Source organism: Struthio camelus, chromosome 17 (genome assembly GCF_040807025.1).
Source record: "Struthio camelus isolate bStrCam1 chromosome 17, bStrCam1.hap1, whole genome shotgun sequence".
NCBI classification, from domain to species: domain Eukaryota; kingdom Metazoa; phylum Chordata; class Aves; order Struthioniformes; family Struthionidae; genus Struthio; species Struthio camelus.
The window spans coordinates 13849428-13869159 of NC_090958.1; the positions used below are offsets into that span (position 1 = coordinate 13849428).

Below are 19732 nucleotides of genomic sequence, written 5' to 3' on the forward strand. Positions count from 1 at the left end.
AAGACAGAGATTGGTCTCTAGTTTATTAACTGATAACTCTCCAGTTATTAGAAGACAGATAATGAAAGAGAGAAACAGCTCTATATTTTTATCACTTGATGTAATTACACAGTTTTCCTGATGCATGTTTCTCTCCCTAACTGGCAGTAAAGCTGACAAGGACATACTTTTTTACTGTCTTGTAGCAGGAATTTTTCCCCAGAGTAATTGATTGAAAGAAGCCATGTACCGTAGAATTATTGAATTTTCAGTGTGCTTCAGACTGGAGAGTGGCCATTGCCAAGGCCTCTCTGAGTGGTTCCAGAGGCCAAACTAACGGGAGAACAACAGTCTAGGTGCAGTAAATATGAACCATCAGTTTAATTTAGCAAGCACTAAGTGCCTTTAAGCATATGTTTATTCCTACTGTCTTAAAAGGAGTACCCTGAATTGAAGTTGTATACATCTTCTATCTTGTTCCATTATAGCTTCGAGGAAAAATGGATAAAAGCTCTTATCCCTTAATCTTTATTGGTACTACAGCTAACTAAAAATTTGAAAAAGTCTGACTTTTCAAAAGCCTGAGCCCTAAAAAGAAAAATAAAAGTTTTACGGGTCAGCCACCAGAATTCCACGATTAAAACATAAGTAAAGCTAGGAATGTAAAAACCCAATAAATAGTTAAAAGCTAAGATTTTTATTTATTTTCTCTTTCAGTAATGACTTACTGTGTGTCTGCTCTGATGGTCAGTTGTTTCTTCTGCTTCATAAGAAGTCAGGTCGTTTTAAAAAGCATCTTTCATTTGTCAGTATGGATTTAAAGCAGTACAACCACATCAAAATGAACAGAGTATTTTGATGACCTGGGCTGTGTCAAGAGAGGTTGTAATTTCCATCTGCAAGCAGTTACACATGATCAAGGTTGTGTGAGGTATTGAGAAAATCTAATTTTAGCCAGTCAGACTTCAAAGACTAGTTTCCATGTTCCTTATACAGAGACAGCCTCCTGCGGAGTTAAGCTCCTGCTTTTGCTCATTGTGTGCAGACAAAATCAGGCATCTGGGGAGTTAAGCTTTCTAAAATTTGATTTGTGCTTAAAAATAGATGGTAAAACATTTCTGTGTTTTAGATAACACCAAATAGGCTAGGCTTGCTAAATAATAATTCACCTAAACACTGAAATGACTCAAGTCTTAACCTATTTTTTAAGGCTAAGTTCCTCAATGAACAGTACAGATATACAGGAAAAATGTGTCTTATATTCCAGTACAATTCATTTTATGCATGGGTCCATGCAAAAGACTTTCTCTTTAACTTCTTTTACTTAGAAGATCAGATGTTATTGGGCCTCCGAAGGCAATTTTTAATCTAAGTGTAAAATACTGAATACTTTGTTTAATTTCAAATTTATGACCAAGTGTTAGCTTGGTGTGCTAGTCCCTGATTGGTATGAATTAATTTTGGAGTACTTCTTATATGAACATTTGAAGGTGTGGGTTGCCTGACTGCTCTGTGAATAGAAATTTTGAAACATGCTGCTATTGATATCCCCCATGTCTTCTCTCATGAGTACTATCAAATGGGGTGTTTGTTTAGGGGTGTGGAAAAAGTTGAGCTTTATCTGCTTATGCTATGTTTTTTTTAGGCCAGGTTTTGATGCTCTTACTGAGACACTAAGTATCGCACAGGTAGTCTCCCTTGGCAGCTTCACACCCTAATTACTACTAGTTCTAACATTACTTTGACTAGTTCCTTAACTCTAGAATGAATTTCTTCAGGATCTGCTGATGTAGGTGTATCTGAATATGCATTCTGTTCCTTATTCTGGTGTACGTACCTGTCATTTTGTTGAAATTAGCACATAAAATATCTGAGTCTTTGAGGGAAAATGAGACAGTAAATACATTGAATTCTTCAGCCTTCTCTGTCATTTCATATTTGCTCTCTTTTCCTATTAAATAACCCATGCCTTTGACACTTTCTCACTGTACCAATAGAACTTCTTCCCATTTTCTCTGATGTTCCTTCTTAGTAATAACTCCCTTTTTACCTTTGTCTTTCTGATTGTAAGTTGTTTTCTAGTTGTATACTTCCTTCCTATTCCTCCTATACTATGTGCTGTTCCTTGATTTTTGAGGTTATTAAAGAGTCATGCTAGTCTCTTTCCTTTAGAGTAGGCTCTTTTGCCTTTATGTTTTTAATAGTCTGTTGTAGTTAACTACTTGTTCTCATGCACTTCTTTTTCCCTTAGAATTTCTTCCCAAAAGATTCAGCCTACCAAATCCCTGAGTCTGGTGAATGTCACTGTTCTTGTTCCAGTGCTTCTTGCAATGGGGAATTCATAAAATTTCTTGATAATTTTTCCACGGTTGATTTTTACTTTCAAATTCTTAGCTTCTCCTTAGAGTCAGAATCCAATTCGTGGCACCAGTTCCCCCCGTAACTCCCTCTGCCACCTGCACAAGGAAGCGCTTTTTTAGGCAGCCAACATATTTTCAGATTTTTTTAAAGATACAGCTTAGTAGTAAAATACAATCTTGCCCTTTGGATTCGTTTATTAATTAGTCAACGAGAGCTTGATTTTCCTCTCTCTGTAGTTGCTAGCAACGTGATGTGTGTAAGACCCATTCCTTCATATTATTCTTAAACGTTTTGGAGAAAGAGGAAAATGCTTAGGGCCATATTTGCAAAGGATGAGTCATCTCTCACTTCTTACAATTAAACGGACAAGACAGCCTAAAAGCAGGAGGGAGGCAATATTATATTGACATCCCTATTTCATAAAGGAGAATTGAAACATAGTGATTTTCCAAAGGTCATTCTTGGTGCCTGTGAAGGATCTGCGAGTTGCTTTAAGTCGCCTTAATTCCAGTTCAGTATTTTAGTGACAAGTAATTTTTAGTCATATCCATGTAGCTTTAGTTTACTTTTTAACAGTTACTTTGTTTTTTTTTAAACTAGATTTTGATATAATTTAATTCATTACTTCACTTTTATGTTTTTTTTAAGTCTTTGCTGAAAAATAAACTGCCCTTTTTAGGGTTTTTTTGGAAAGGCAGATTACACGTAGAAAGGTTTAAAAGTGTGGGTTTTTTGGCAGGGGATAAGTGAATGAGAAATGGTATTTCTGCTTCCAGTATTTATATGAGCAATTTTCCTCTCCACAAAGATTTTTTTTTTATATATATAAAAGAGATAATATATATACATAACTTGATACTATTGGTTTTCTACCGACAGGTTTAGATAATAGTGATATATGTAGTTTATCCAGTTACTGAGTACTAGATATGAATAATGTATTCCAAGCGTTGCTTCTCACAGTTGCCAAGTGATTGGAAAAAGAGAAAATAGACTGCAGGGCCTCAGCTCTCAGGGTCAGATCTTCACCTGTCTAGAGAGGCTGGAAGGAGGGAAATAATCACAAATCTGGTCATAGAGTTGCTACTTGCAGCGTTAGATCCTAACCAGCTGTCTGGTTGCATCCCTTGCCCCTACACTTAATCCTAAAAGGAGCTATCTTGTGTTCAGTTCCGAATCAGCTTGGTTTTCTTCTCTGCTTTTTTTTCTTTTAAAGATTGTGCTTCACAATCCCACTTCTGCTGCTTTTAAATGCAGAGCCTCTGGTTCCCCTTCCAAGCTTCCGAAAGCCTGAGCCGCAGAGGAGGTGTCCTGCTGATTGCATTGCTCTGAGTACCCTTTGTAGAGGGGAGCCTGATTTACCTTTGAATGTTGGTGGATGGGATAAAACTATTGAACCTGTTTTTTAGAAACCATGACGTTGGTCCCTGTACTCAGACTCAGCTGTTCTCTCTGTTCATAAGTAATAACAATGTGTATAATGAACACAAAGAACGTCCCAGAAGCTCAAAAGCAACATTTTAGTCCAAGCAACACTGCATTTTGCTTATCCAGCTGCCAAAAAAACCATAAACAATTCAAAAATTAATTTTCTGTACCATTATTCAGAACTTAACAGTGGCAGAGATGGGAAAGGAAGGGGCCAGAAACAGAGGGAGAAAGAGAAAGTCTTCATAAAAGTGGGAACCTGATAGCAGTAGCCAAAGCAAATCAGACAGATCTGTCAATGTTCCCGGTGCTTAAAATGCAGTGTTTTTGTTTTTCCATGGTTGGATTTCTGCTGAGTAGTGGCTGACAACTGTGTCATTGGCTTGTGTAACTGCTATTTATTATTTGTCATGGAGCTTGGGAGGTGCAGCTGTAGCTTAAGAACTTTTTTGCCTGGCAATGTACCAGCTCAAAGCAAAAGGATAGTTGCTTCCACAAAGAATTAAAATAAAAAAGGATCAATTAAATAATGTGTAAACATAGAGAGAGATGCACCAGTAAGCTTTAGGCAAAACTGGATAGCAAGGTGACTACTGGTCAGCTAGCAACTTAACTGAAGCCCAGTATATAGAACAATACGTTATATTTAAGAAGTTAAATATGAGATCCTAAATTAGGAAAAGTTTGTAGCTGTTTTGGAGTGGATGAGGGACCAGGTAGTAAAAATAAGTAAGAAACACTGTGATCCCTTTCTTTTTTGCAGGAATGATTGTTTGTCAGTCTGTAACAAGGTTTCCTCCACACCAGTTCAGCTGTACCTGGTAAGTCTGAGAATCCGTACTCAAGCATTTTTTACTGCTCTTGTCCCCTACATGGGCCTGAAGCTCAGCTAAAGTCTATATGGAGAAAAAGAGTGGTAGTTTTATGTTAGTTTCGTGCTGTGTTTTTTTATGTCAGGAAAACTGAACTTTGCAGACGTGATAATTATGCTGTTCTTTTACATAATTCCTGGAGTTGAATACAGTTGAACATCTAAGTTGAGCAATTAAATTAATGAATAGTGTCACTGCAGATTGTTTTATTAATTTAATATTAGATGGGTAGGGGGCCAACACTGTGGAATGAATCATTTTTAATGCACACCCATAAATTAGCAAGCATTGCTTGTGCTTCCTTTGTGTGTGTAATTTTGCACTTCAGCAGAGAATTATAAACTGTAATTAGTTTGCAACTGAACATACAAAGGTTCAATGGCCTTCTCATTGCATCAAAGAACTGCGCTAAAATATTTGCTTCCACTTCTTTTTGTCCTTAAAAAGATAGATGGTCAAGGGTTCAGAGTTCTCAGTGAAGTTTAAATGAAGGATGTAGCGAGAGGGCAATAAGATCCAGCAGGCCTGCTTAGGCCTCTGCAGTCTGAATGTTGCAATGCTTAAAAAGTTGGGCTTTGACTGGAACGGGAAGCTTGAAGGTAGGACCCTTTTTTTCCAGTATAGGAGAAAGAGATGCCAGAATTCTGCACATGATGCAAGGCTCTGAGTAGAGCTCGCTAGGCAGCGGGGAACACCAGCCCTGGGGTTCGGCTCGGCTCCCAGCCCTTTTTGGGAGTAAGCAGCCCAGCGCGGGACTGCACACTGTGTGCCTCTGCTCTTCAAATCCAGTGTAGGCTCCGTTCCTGCAGGTAACAGCCCAGCTAAGCAAAGCTCCATCTTCCAAACCCAGACTGTGAGAAAGGCATCAGCCTCGTGTGAAATGCTTCCGTGGTTAAACTTCTCACTTAGGAAGAGGGAAGGCAGGATTCCAGGTCCTTCTCCTTTGGCTGTTTGCGAGACAGAAGTGGGCCACAAGCCAGAAGCAGACAGTCTTCCTAGCCTCCCTTGAGTGCCTTGGTGTCTCACCTGTAGAGCCACACTCCGTTATGCTGGCTCACGTGCTGCCTCTCCTCCGAGTTATGTGTTCCTGACTGCAGGATGGTGCCGCCCAGCGGGTCTGGAGGGTGTTCCGGAGGCCGGACAAGTTCCGTGAAACAGGATGCATCCTCTTGTACTAATCAGGTCATTGAATCTCCATCCTTGCTCCTTTCCTACTAAGCTACAATGCAGTCTGGGCACCAGCACCTATTTCAGCTGTCACTTGTGACTATGTTGCAGTGGTTATATTTGTTCTGATGTGTGCTATGCTGGCAGTGTGTGTTAGGCCTCATTTGAGCACTCCCATTCAATTGTATCACTTCAAGGCTTTTTAGAGAGTTTTCCTACCTTGTGCCTGGATCCCATGTCCGGGACAGGGGCAGGTACCAAGCTCTGTCGTCTTTAGTGCATCTGTGCAAACATTAATTTAACACAGAACTTCTTAGTGCAACACGTTGGAACTGAATTAGTTTAGAGGCACCAAATCTGTCTGGTAGATGTTTAATGTGTGTGATTCCCATCCTATTGCATATTAACTGCCAACCACTTTTTAAATCAGTTTAGACATATAGGAGCACTCTTTGCTGTAACTGCAGTGCAGATATGCCTCTTCACTTTTTGTCTGGGAATAGTAGTGCTTCCTTCCTGAGCAAAGATGTAGTGAGGTAAGAAAGATTATTAGGTGTGCTGGTACACTAGCAAAAGGTAATTGGGTGGATGCTAGCATAATATTATGTAGTATTTATGGAAATGAATAATGCTCTTAAATCTCCTGTCCTAGTAATCCTCTCTTGCCCCGAACTGATCCCAAAGCCTATCCCAAGGTCACATCACATGCAAGCAAATGGAATGTAGTGAGATAAATGGCTGGTACAGCTACGCTCCAGACGTGTCATCTGAGTATGCCAGACCATGGGGCATGAAACTTGGGGAACTTGGACCCACTGCATGACTGTTTCCAGATCAGAAATAAAAAAACAAGAGTGGCATGCTGCCATGTTCAGTTTTTGTCTTGTGTGTAAAAAATAATGATGTTCTGAACATACGAGATTCTCTGGTGTTTTTCATTTTTGTTTTGCTCTCTGATTCCCTTTGGAGTATCTGCAGGGTTTTCTTGATTTGCAGAGAATTTACATTTTAAATTGAATGCGATGTGCTCTCTCTTCACTGCTTTTATTTCTAAATGTCTTTTTGATTATTACCATTTTTTGACAAAAGTCAAGCTACTTAGCTCTTTTCTAGCTTTTATTTTCTCCTCAAATCTATTTACTTTCCAATTTTTTGTTTGCTTTTCTGCCTACAAGCACATTTCTTCTTCCCCTTCCTGACAGATTAGTTTTTTTGGTCTAATTTTGTCTCCCTTTTAATCTTTACACTTCAGGGGGAATGGAAAGACACGTGCTATCCCGAACTTATGCATCCTGAGGTTTTATTGGCATAGCTCTTCACTGAAAGATGGCCCATTCTTTTCCAGCTCTTGTTCTTCTCCAAGGAGAGCTGGGAGGGACGGAGACCATCTGCTGTCACAAATGAAGGCAGCCCTGCACAGCACCAGCCTCTAGCCTGGCTCTTGCCTCTGCTTAGACTTCACTAAGTTGAGCTTCTCAGTAATGTTACTCCCTGGCCACCATTGCTCACTGCTCACTTTGATCCTTGCAAAACCTCTTGAGAAAAAACACGTAGAGTACATAGAACACCATTACAATCACTGTCTCTATTTCTTAATGACATTGAACAGGTTTCCTAAAATGAAACAAGTGTCTTGCACAGTTTTGTCCTAGACAAGGCTCCAAAAGATACAGTTCATGTCAGATACTGTTGGCTTATAGCCAGCAACCTACCTTGTTGATGTTGCCTTCTTGCTGTTCTTTATTTACCTGCTTAGAATTTCATTTACATGAAATATATACCACAACACATAATTTTATGATAAATTGATAAACTTCTTGGAGGAGTTTGAATGTTTTTTTTCCTTTATCCAGCCACAATACAGAATTCCTGAGTCAACTGATTAGCATTAGGTCAATTGGTATCTATTCTGATGGGCTTGTTTTTTTGTGACTGCTAATTTTGTCCTGTTTAAATACTTAAGATTGCACCTTTGGGACTAATTCCTGTTTGCGGAACTTTAAAGCATAGATTGGAACAGGTGAAATTTTTGTTTAGTGCTTCAAAATGGCACTGTTTGTGATGATATTGAGACATTCTCTTTTACACACATGGGATTACAGAAACTTGCAGAAGAAAATGCACTTTCTATTGGAGAAACAGAGACGAGGTAGACATAGTATGTGCCTAGACTTTTTCTCAAAAAACTTCAGTTTTGTGCCATTTAAGAGCATAACTGTTACAGTTATTATTTCTTTTCTGCTGGGTTTTATTGTTCTCTCCAGTGTAGTTTGGAAAAATACATTTTTTTTTCCTGCCATTAACAGCAGCTGGGTTTTTTTGCATTTGTGGGTGGACCCCCGTGAATGTTTCTGTGCTATTCCTTCGCTGAATTTCAGCAAAAATTGGTTAATTGGAATGATCTTTATTATTATCATTGCTCTACAGCTCCACAGTGTTTACTCATAAACATGTGTGATTGAAGACAATGCATGCATTCGTTAATAATAAAGGAGAAAGAAGTTGCTTGTGTCAGGGGTTGTCTTGTCTTAGACTTCGTTTTAAGTGAATCTTAGAGTCATGAGGCTATTTAGGTCAACAATTTAACCTTATAAGGAACTTATATGATTAAAGATTTAGAGTGTTTGAGTCTTAGACACGGTTACTGAATTTAGTTGGGGCTGTGTCAAGTAAGGCGCTGTTCAGTGGAAGAGTGAGTATCAGACTGGCTGTTAAGGTCAAAACAAATTTGCCTATTTAGTCATGAGGATAAGGAAGAAGAAAGATGTGAACTCTAGCTAAAAATAAAGTTAAGGAGTACTACTTGTTTATACAATGTGCAATTTTACGATGTATTAGTAAATATTGCAATTGTGTTGGGTAAGCAGTTCTTACTTGGATTTTCCACTAACTTTGGGGACACCTGTGTTATCCGTTATCGCTACTCATTGCCAGATGAGACAAGCAGAGCATGTACAGTGGGACTCAGGTCCACTCAGCAGAGTTACAAGCAGGACAGTGGTGAGGCCATGCCAACTCCGTGACCAAGTGTCGGGCTGCCTGCCAGTGGAGGTGTCAGGAGCAGACAGACCCACCGCTCGCCCTTGGCTGGCGAGAGGTAGAGCGCAGGGCAGCCGCGTGCTGGTAGCAAAGCACCTTAGCAGCTCCACGGGTCAGGGTGCATGTCTGTGCATTTCCAGTCATGCTACAGACATACACACACACACATATATATTTATATTTATTTATATTTATATTTATGTTTGTATGTATACCCACACATATCTATATCTGTATATATAGATATATAGTGACCATTCCAACTCCTTGTGAGCATCAAGGATCTAATATAGCTATCTCTTGTCTCATATATATATATAGATATAGATACAGATATATATAAAATGTATGTATGTGTGTATATTTATAGGCCTATAACTGTCTACAACACACAGATATTCCAAACTTTGTTTTTGTTTCCTTTATAAGGCAGCTGCTTTGCCAATTTGCGCTTCTCACTAGAATCCCAGGTGTTACTGAAGAAGCACTGCCTCCGTAAAAACCCAGAGCCTGATGATATTAATACCGCTGACATGATCCTTCTTCCCAGCTGCCGCTCCGCAGTGCCTGCGGTGCTGTCACAGCTGCAGCTGCCTAGCAACCTGTCTTGTCGAGTTTCGGGCGAGAGCTCGTGGCTAGCACCCTTTCTTCTCTCGCCTTGCTTTGTTCGGTCGCCATTCCGTGCGTCAAAAAGCTATTTCATCTCGTTGGCCTTCAGGAGCGCTGGCAACGGTGGGTGGCCCCGTCAGCGTTGACTCGGTTCGTGCTAATGTCCTAATGTGCATTTTTAATCCCTCTCCTTTTTTTTTTTTTTTGGCAGTGCAAGGGGCAGGAGGGGCTATAGTAATAGTGAACAAGTAACTGCAGTCCTGACAGTTACCTGGTCCTTCTGGACTGAATGACGAGAGTTAGACAGAATGAGTCCACATGGTCAGCTTTCATTCAAAGAGCCATTGCAGAGATTTCAGTAGGAAACACGCAGAGAAAAAAGAGTTAATAAATACACAGGAGTTGTCTTAGACAGTCTATTAATATGTATAGCAGGATCTACTATTTCCTCAGGCGTGTCTTTTTTAATAATTTGGAGTATTATTGAAAACATACGCAATTAACATTGATTTTTTTTCAGAATGGCACTAAGGTACCTATTAAAGAGCCCGAGATGCACTTTTCTTATATCCTCTGAGAGAGCACTCCGACATATGCTCTTCGCTTTCTCTCAGGTGGAAAATGCTTTGTCTGACATCTCTTCGCAAGCTCACATGAACATCTCCTTTCTCTCACTTTCCCTCAGTGGTGATTAACGTACTTTCTGAACCAGTGAAATATTCACGTTCCTACAAAACCTTTTTATTACTGTTACTTTTATTATGTATCAGTGCCCTGTTGTGCTAGGCACTGCACAGACACATGGCGTTAGGATTTCACATTGTGCAGGACTGGCTTTAGTAGGTATAATTAGGCTGGAGTTTCCACAGATTCTCTTGAGTTTAGCGGATACCCTTGTGCCTGAAGCTTGGATCTTAGAAAGCTGTCTCCTTTCTCTGGCTGCTTTCAGAAACACAACAGATAACCGTTGCAGCACATACCCTGGCTTTCTAGACCTGTACCTACCTACTATGTGGTTCTGTGTGAGAGGCACTACAGTTCTCGCCTGGACCCGTTCTCCGGGGCTTCTGCCCTGAGAGGAGTGCTGGCTCATGCCCCTTCCTTCCTGCAAGACTGGGAAGTGGCAGGGGCATGCAACCACATTGAGGGGCCGCAAAGAACTGGACCCCCTGTTTTAAATGTAATCCAAATATCCCTGCCTACCAAATGGTTCTTCAGCTGTTACGGCAAATGAGGAATAGCGCATGTTCTGAGGAATTTGAATTCCGCATTGGCCAGATGAGCGAGCATACAGGTGAGCCATTCCTATGTAGCAGACAGGAAACTGAGGCACAGGGGGATTGTGTGATTTGTTCAAGGCCAGAGCAAGCCTATGGCAACACCAGCAGTTTTCTCCAAATTTCCTCAATTTTTGTGAATAATTTAACTCCTAACCATTTTTCTTCTTCATTCATAATGTACTGTGAACAAATTATATGCTAAATTTACTATGGAGGTACTTCTTTAATGTACTTGTTTACCTTTGGGCCCATGTTGTGGCATTAAGTAGTACACGGCACAGCAGAGACTAATTGCCCCAGCAGGTGAACCAATGGTAATTGCAGGAGTTGCTGGGACTGACTCTTCTTTTAAGATGTCCTCTCTTAGTTTCCCTTCTGCCTTTCCAGAATACAGGTGTTTTCCATTTTTCGTTACTGTGACATCTCTCTGAAGGCAGAGAGGTGATATTGCCACTGATGCTGCTGTGAGGATTAGCCAGCAGCTGTGAGACTGATGGCCCCATCACTCTCTTCCTACGTGCATCAGCTTTCCAGCACTGCAGGAGAAAAAAAGTCTCATGCATATCTGAGAGGAGGTAGGAGATCTGCTCTCCCTTTCGTGCACAGGAATGTCACCATAGCTTCTGGGGGGAGGTGCAAGGGGAGGGAGGAAGGAGAAGAGAATATAGCTTTGAAATATACTGCCCAGGTGCAAATTGATTTGAAGAAATGTGGAATACAAAATGAATTTTCTCATAGCAGCTAAGGAAAAAAATGCAGCTGCTGATAAATGCTCTTGTTGTGTAAGTGCAACATTCTTTGTCAGCTCCATGTTTTCAGTTCTCAGAAGCTCGGGAGAATTGCTGTGAATGATGGGCCTGGGATTTTTAGGAGCTATGTTCTTCCTTACGTTTGTTTCTCTCCCTTATCTTATTTATGTGAGGTTGGATGCACACATTTCAACCCCAAGAGAAATAGACCAGCTCATTTCAGCATTTCAAAACTAGATGAAAAAAGAATATGTAGTTTAGATACTATTTTAAGGCTCAAAAAGATCACATATTAAAGATTCTCCTGAGATAATGAGCCTGTCATTGTTTTCAGAGGGATCCAGAACATGATTTTTGCACTAGAAATTTTTAAAAGAAAAAAAAAAAGTCTTCTCAAAATTAAAACAAAATTGTTGGCTGCTGTTACATGGAGGAGCCTTTTTCTCACTGTAAATCATAGTCTCTTAGAGTCTACACAGTAGAGGGCAAAAAGTTATCTTTCAGCTCAGTGCTTGTTTTTTTTTTTTGTTTTCTTCCTGAGCTTTAAGATTTGGAGTGAAGCAACAATATGAAGTAGGTAGTGTTATAGAAGGTCTTCTTTTTGCTAGGATTTTCCCTAAAGGTCAGGAGAAAAAAGATCTCTGAGAAATGACTGATGTCTTTCTGTATGTCTTTGGCAAATATATACAGTACAGTTCTGGTCAATATGGATAAAGAGAAGGGAAACTTTCCACAGAAATTAAGTTCCTTAGAAGATTATTTGCCCAATTTCTGTGAATTCTCTATCAACAATTTTTTTGTTCATCTTCTTAAGAATGCTAGTAGTGTCCTCTGGTGACCCAAGCGAGCTGATAATAGCTTTTTAACTGGACGCAGTGGTGGGTTAGCCTTTCAAGGAGGCCAACGCTCTGACAAGGGACCTCCACAGCAATGCAGTGACGGGGCTGCCCACTCACTTGTCTGTCTGGCCTGCTGGCAGCTGGGCTGGGTCCCAGGACCCAGCTGGATCTTTTCCAATGCAGTCCAGACTAATCCTAACCACCGTCTTTCCCAGGGATCAAGCCATACAGCCTCTGAGGGCCTTTTAAGAGGCAGTGTCATCAGCTGCAGGGGCATAGCAGGGCACTGCTACTCTGGGTTGTCTTGGGTAGGTGAAGGTTTCTGTGTCTGGGGAGTTCCTCGGTGGGGAATAAGAAAAAGGAAAGTCTGGGGTACTGGAAGACCCCAGATGGAAACTGAAAAATGCTGCCTGAACTTAGCTGAATTTGCATGTGCGTTTCCTATCCTTTGAGGATATTTCAGTTTAAAAAAGTAGAGCAAAATGAATGAAAGCATTCTTTTGTTTTGTTTTGTTTTTAGTTGGGGTCAATGTATCAAAACATGAACAAATATTCATGTTCTGTTAGGCACAGGCATCCAGATTCTGCCTCTGGAGGGGAGTCACTCTAACCTCATACTATGGCCTGCGTTGCTGAGCTAAAAACCTTGTGGCACAGAGTTTGCATTTTATTTCTTTTCAAAGTGAGGCAGGAAGTCGTCCTTTTGTGGATATGAGTCCTTCAGAAGTCTCTGTTCCTCTGCCTTTTCTCAAGCACTTGCGTTCTGTAATGTAGTAGTAGCCCTGAAGATTGGCAGTGCTGCATAGCACAGAAAGCATGTGTAGTGAGGTCAGTAGTTTAAGAATCTTAAAAGTAATACTTCTTACTTATTAGGGCTTATTACAACTGGAAAATCTCTGGAAAATGGAAGAGTGGACTTAGGGGAAAGACAGGAAAATGTGGCAATGCCAAGCGAAACATCAAGTCCGTCAGGTTCCCAAGCACATATGAGCAATTCTGGTGCTTGCATAAATTTGAACATTGGAGAATAAGGTATAATCTCACAGTGGAAAATGACCAGACTAGATTAACTAAGTCATTTCCATTTTTCTAAATCTACAGTATTGTGAAATTATGCAGTACAAACTTGAATTAGTCAATAACTTAAAAGTATATAAAGTCGCTCCTTGTTAAAGTGAGGGAGTAGACAGCATGCAGTAGTTCTAACCATTTTTTTTTACTTGCTTCATTTATAAAGATTGTTAATGATCAATATGCAGACATACTAGACTGCGTCCTTGTCCTGTGCTTCAATTATATCAAACATATTTTCCATTTGCTGATCTGCTGTGACTGAGAGCTGGACCCCTGTATTGCAGCTGTGTGGTTTGTTCTCTGGATTGGTATGAGTCACCTAGCAGGGCATTGGGAAAGCCTTCAGGGATACACGAGTTTTTAGACCATAGCAGTTACCATGGGTAGCTAGAGATGTGCCACTATTTAGTCAAGTAAACTGATGACATGGAAAGTTCTACCTGTCTGATTTTATAGATGAAGAATGTGGAGCATATGTACTGTTCATATGTACATGGCTCTGTGTGCAGTGCTCGGAACTGCTCGGTGGAGAAGAGTAAGCACCATGACACTGAAGTCAAGATCCTTTCTTAATTAGATGTTATGCTTTCTTTTATTGATGTTCTTTTTTATAGCATTTTGTGGCATGTGCAAAGCATGAAATTCAAACTTAAGTGGAAATTATATTGAGATTTCAGAGCCACGATGCTGTATCCCTTGGAGGTTTCCTAGCCAAATGCACCTTTCATGCAGCGCCACTTCACTTGAAGCAGGCGGAGGAAGTGTAGGAACTCCTGCTAGCGGTCGTAACTGTAAAACGGGAATCTCCTCTAAAGATGCCAACATATTTAGAAAGCAATTTGGACACCCAATTCCCATTTATTTTTAATGGTATTTAAATATGCAAATTTGTATATATCTCTGAGAGTTTCTTCCTTGTTCATTTGGTAAATCTGCCAAAAATGATGGCAGTTGTTTGGGTTGGGATTACTGTTACTGGTTTTGTTTGGAGGGAGAAGGAAGGGGATTGATTTTTTTAATTTTATTTTTTTTTTTTTCCCCAAACCCCTGGCTACCAGAATTGACCTGGAGCAGACACCCCCTGAAAACTCACATTTTCACACATTTGTTTTAGTAGATTTTAGGCTATACAATAGAAAATTCTTCTGAAGACCACAAACTTGTAAATCATGCAGCATCACCTTGGAGTGATATTTTATACTGTGACATTCATTGCTATTCTGACTTTCTCAGTAACTGTATAAATTGCTTTTGCGAGCAGAAATTTATTTTATATATATATGAGATGTAGCTCTCCTGATTTTGCCCCTCCATCACTCCCCCCAGCTCCTCCCCCAAAACAGATGTTGCTATAAAATGATATATCATTAATTCCTGAACTTTTCTTAATGACTGTGGTGGCATTTCTGATATTCTTGGAGGCAAATGCAGCAGCTGCCATAGTAATTGTTTCACTAAATGAATGAAATACATTTTACCACAAAAAAAAAAAAACATGATTTCATGTTTATTGCTGCCCTTGTTCAGCTCCAGAGCTGGACAGTCACTCTGGTCAGTCTAGTTATTCCCTATTCCTAATTCATAGGATACAAAAAAAACTCAGGGCTGGATACTTTTTGTTATTCATGTTGAACACATCGTAAAGATCCAAACAATTTTGCCAGACTAACTTTGATTGTAGACATTTTGACTTTATATCTTTGCCCTGTTTTAAATTCTCCTTGACTGGCCCTTATGCAGGCCCATCATCCTTAACCCAGGATTTTCTATGAGACGTATTTGGGCTTCCCTTTTGTATTAGTCAATAACAAATTGTAGTATAGCTTATACAAATAATAACAATATAATAACAAATAATTAGTATAACTTATTAAAGCTGAGGTTTGTCATAACTGCTTGTATCTGGTCTTTTCTGGTTCTTCTTGTTCAGATTCACCGAAAAGGATTCAGACAAATTTTCTCTCTAGTTTCTCTATAGTGTCTTTGGGCTTTCCTTTCTTTTGTTTTCTACTCAAATTGTGCAGTGTAATTAAAATGCCTTGAGCAACCTTTCTGCTGTAGCCCAAAATTGTGTAAGATGCAAGACAATGGATACTTCCTTTGTATTATTTTGTCTGCTTCTTGGTCCCGCCCTTTCTCCACTCTTTACGTCTTATGCATGTGCTCCAAGGCAACTGTGAATTTATTTCACTAATCACAGCACCAATTTGTATAAAGCATGTTTTTAATATTAGAGCATAGCTTATCAGTACTTTTAAAAAATTCAAGTTGTTTATATGAAATAGGCTGTACTTTTACACAATTAGTTGCTGTGAAATAGAGATTAAGCCATCTATTTAAAGAGCAAAATAACAACTTTGTATCTCTCTAGAGCACTCAGTTACTGAGAGCTTGTGATTCTGCCATGACCTGCTGAATGCGGTCACGGTTCATTAGGTCATGGTTTGAGGAGCTGCAGATGTTTGGATGCATATTTTTAATTTGATCCATTATTGTAATTAGGGTCAGAAAATATGATCTAGATTCATATCTAAATCTGAAAATGTTACAGTGCTGTCAGTGGTAAAAATATTAAATAATATATATTGGTTTGGGACTGCTGTCTTCTACACTGTCAGTTGCAACTGCCACTACAAAGCATTACTGTCATGACATCTTTTTTGTTAGCCATTTATAAAATGTCCACTGCTATAAGCATCGTTTTGAGGGACAACCAGAGTACCAATCATAGTAAAGAGTCAGGTTCTCAATGTCACATATATATCTGTGAAAGTACTCATAATACTTGTATTAGAAACACCAAATCTTTGTTGTCCTTACTGGGTTAATTATATAGGAATATGTCAATACCTGCAGAATTTAACAGACAGAAGAAATTTAACTTCAGTAGCAAATTATTCTTTTTTTTCTCATTTCTAAATACTAGTTAAAACAACAGTGTTGTTGAAAATAATGTCTATTGCTAATCTAAAACCCTAAAAGTTGCTTAATTCTCACCCCAGGAAGCTTAGCAGTAGCCTGTATGAAATGGAGGAACTGTAAATAAAATTGTTTCTATTTTCATTTGGGCCTTTTGTAGAGTTAGAGATATGACTGGATATATTTGAGAAAAAATAATTGCAGTGAGCACCCATTTCCAGATTTGTTTAGCACAGTTGTGAAGCTTTCAGTCTATGGAATTGTCTATCTTTTTCCAAATTCAATCAGTTAATAAAATGCCTGGAGTCAGAAAAGAGCATTTATTATTGCGGTGTCTCTGGGGAAAGGAGTGTCTGCTAGAAGATAGTTACCTCATTTATGACTGCTGTTGACTCATCCAGCTGATGTTACTTGAATTTACACTGGAAGTGAACCTGGTACTATGATATTGAGACAACTGTCTATAAACCCAAATTGTTGCAGAAAATAAAGGCCTTTTAGAAAAGAAAGGAGAAAAGATACTGAACTGGACCTTGAATTCACTGGGCTAGAAGTTCTAAAAACTAGCCCTGAGAATTTATGGCTGCATCGTTTTGCATATCTCAAACCAGCATTTCCTTTTCCGACAGAAGGTTGGTTTTTTTTTTTGGATTGATTAATCTTTTTTATTTCTCAGTGACTAAATTTCTTGCTTATAGCTGCATCTAACTATCGGTCTCAGTACAAAAAGTTTAATTCTTAAAAGCCCCACTTGTAAATGTCACAGTGGAATTTAAAAATTGATGTTTACCCATGACGGCTATTTCAAAAGCATTCAGGATTGGCCTATAAGTATGTTCACTGAAGTCAGTGGTAAAAAATCCTGCAAACTGCACTTCATAAGATCTTGATGTGCTTTGTAATATGTATCTGTATGTCATGTTTTTAATGATGAATTTATGGATGTCAGAAAATTTGGATAAGCTCAGACATAAAATTTAATAGATGGGCAACTAATCTCTGATAAGTGCAACAAGCCCCAGAAAAGGAAACTGCAAGGTCTTGTCCATGTTAACAAATTACTGATGTTATCTTCCCTTTTCAGTTTCTTCTATTACCCTGGTTTAGTTTTGGCAATTCAATTAATCACAGAAAATAGCCCTTTTTGAAATTTGCTCTTCAGCCTACTATTCACTAGTGATATTTTTAAAAAAAAAAGAAAGGAAAAAAAGTAGGTGTATTAATTGCAGCATTCCATTTTCAGTATATAAGAATGTTTAGTAGTTTGCTTTGTTTTTGACCAAAGTTGTAATATAGTGAATGCCAGGCTACTATTTCTCATGTATTCCTTGCAGTCTGACAAATGAAAGTGATAGGGCAATTTTATATCTCAGAGGAGTTTAGAGATGTTGTCAAAATCTTAAATATAATAAGATAAGAAAGAAAGATGTTCTTTTTTGCCAGCCCTTCTGTGATGTGCCCAGATATAACTGTAGAAAGCTGAGTATCCCAACTACCTATCTTGTGAATTTCTAGTGCCAAGCTTTGCCTATAGTGCTCTGGGTTTTTTATACTGTGAGACTTAATTCAATTGTTTCTGCCAATTTATTCAGGTAATCGTAAACAACAACAACAAAACCCAATTATTTTGACTACTTTTATCCCATTGTTTGAGAAGCCTTGGAGAACTATTCACAGAAAATTAGGTCAAACTTCAGAAGACACCTAATGAGGCGGATATTGACCCAGTTCAGTGGAAAAGAAACAAAAAATAATGGAATCTAAAGAAGCCATGCAAAAGAGAAGGTTCACCAGTATGCTGTTAAAGTCAGTAAAAGAAGCAAAATCTTTTTTTCTTATACCCACTAATAAATCATGCTTCTCCCAGGTTAGGTATTAGATTGGATATTAGCAATGCTACCAGGAGTATACAGCAATGTCCCTACTTTAGAGGTATTAACACGTCCACATATCCAAAAATGTTTTGGTAGATTGGTGGTTTAAAGAATTAAGAAGAAATTATTATGTGAAAATTAATTTCTACATGATATTAAAGGAAAAATTCATCAGTGGTGTATGTCTCAAACCGTTAACTGATCAAAAGACAATATTGATTGGCTGGCAAGGAGGGAGCATGTGCAGAAGGGAACAGGGGGTTCTGCATTAGTGACTGGCAGAAATGGAAAATAAACCTTGTAAAAGCCACAGAGTGCATAATCTCACATTTAAATAATTAGTTCAGAGACAGGCACTCTGCAAAAGCAACTGTTTCATCCAACTGTTCATGATCTGATTGCATGTGATCGTAAATCAGCCTTCCTACTTGCCATTGCCTTTTTCACAGATAACAACAACTGGTTACAAGAAGATCAATCTTTTGCTGGAAATACTTTCATTTAAATGATTCATAAGATCATGTTTATTATGAGGAGAATTTTGCATGAATTTGTACAATTCACTTTGATTCCTTGACTTTCATTTGGATTCAGAATGAAAATAAATGTTGGAATTAGATGTGGAGGAGACATTCCATTTTCTGGCCAGCCCTGGCTTTGCCATCAATTATTCACAATAACACTTTATAACTTCTGATGAATTTTACTTACAACAACACTGCTATGATAAATAGAATGGGAAAGCAGATGTTATTTGATTTGCTCAGGGACAATTGAAGAATGGGCTGCAAACAGAATAGCCATGGACTCAAGCTGATGCATGGCATGGCCTCAGCTGAGAAATGGCAGTTAACATGAGATTGCTTATTAAAATAAGTAGTCTTAGTCACTGCAAGTGGTTAGTTGGGTTGTTTTGTCATGAAATAGTAATAGATTGCAATTATCAATGAGTTAGGAGGGGAAAGGATGCAACATATACTGGCAGGTACATAACACTCATAGGTAACACCCAGGTGCTTATAGGACGGTCAGGAATAGGGTCCCAGAGTATGTAGGACGGGACTGGAATAAAATTGTGGTCCAAGGATTTACCACTAAGGAAGTGAGGCTTGTAGATTTTTTTTTCAGGCCTGTAACTAGTCTATTTTAACTATTTATGGAGTAGGCAGGTTCATCAGATTGGACATCATGGGCTTTTTAGGGAAGAGGAGGCTTTCCTTGTGCAAAATTGTGGTAGTAATGGGATGGTAATTGTAAGAGATTAGTGTTTTCTTAGCTTTGATATTGCAATACTTTAAAAAAGTATGAAAGTGGTTTCAAGCACCTGGTCTGATATCAGTCATGTGGTTGCGGTCCCTAAATGAATGTCTAAAAGATTTTGTTCAGCAGGGTTTCCAGTGCTTATGCAGCAAACTCTGTCCAGGAAATGCTTCTGCATTTACATGGATCCTTGGACTGGCCCTTTTCAAAATGGAGTCAAATATACACGAAGATGTGGTAATTAAAGAAAAATAAACATTGAAGCTTTTTCATAGCTTAGAT

The 19732-nt window shown here is 38.9% G+C and overlaps 1 protein-coding gene across 6 annotated transcripts in view; it reads left to right on the top strand.

Moving 5' to 3' along the window:
• LOC138061431 (uncharacterized) overlaps positions 1-19732 on the top strand; it is a 345010-nt gene that overhangs the window by 206668 nt on the left and 118610 nt on the right. For 5 of the 6 annotated variants that reach the window (XR_011135176.1, XR_011135177.1, XR_011135178.1 and 2 more), the window contains one exon: positions 4532-4589. The exons of the other annotated variant lie outside the window; for it this stretch is intronic. The gene's annotated coding sequence lies outside the window, so the exon portion shown is untranslated. The remainder of the gene's footprint in view (positions 1-4531; positions 4590-19732) is intronic. 6 annotated transcript variants of the gene reach the window in all.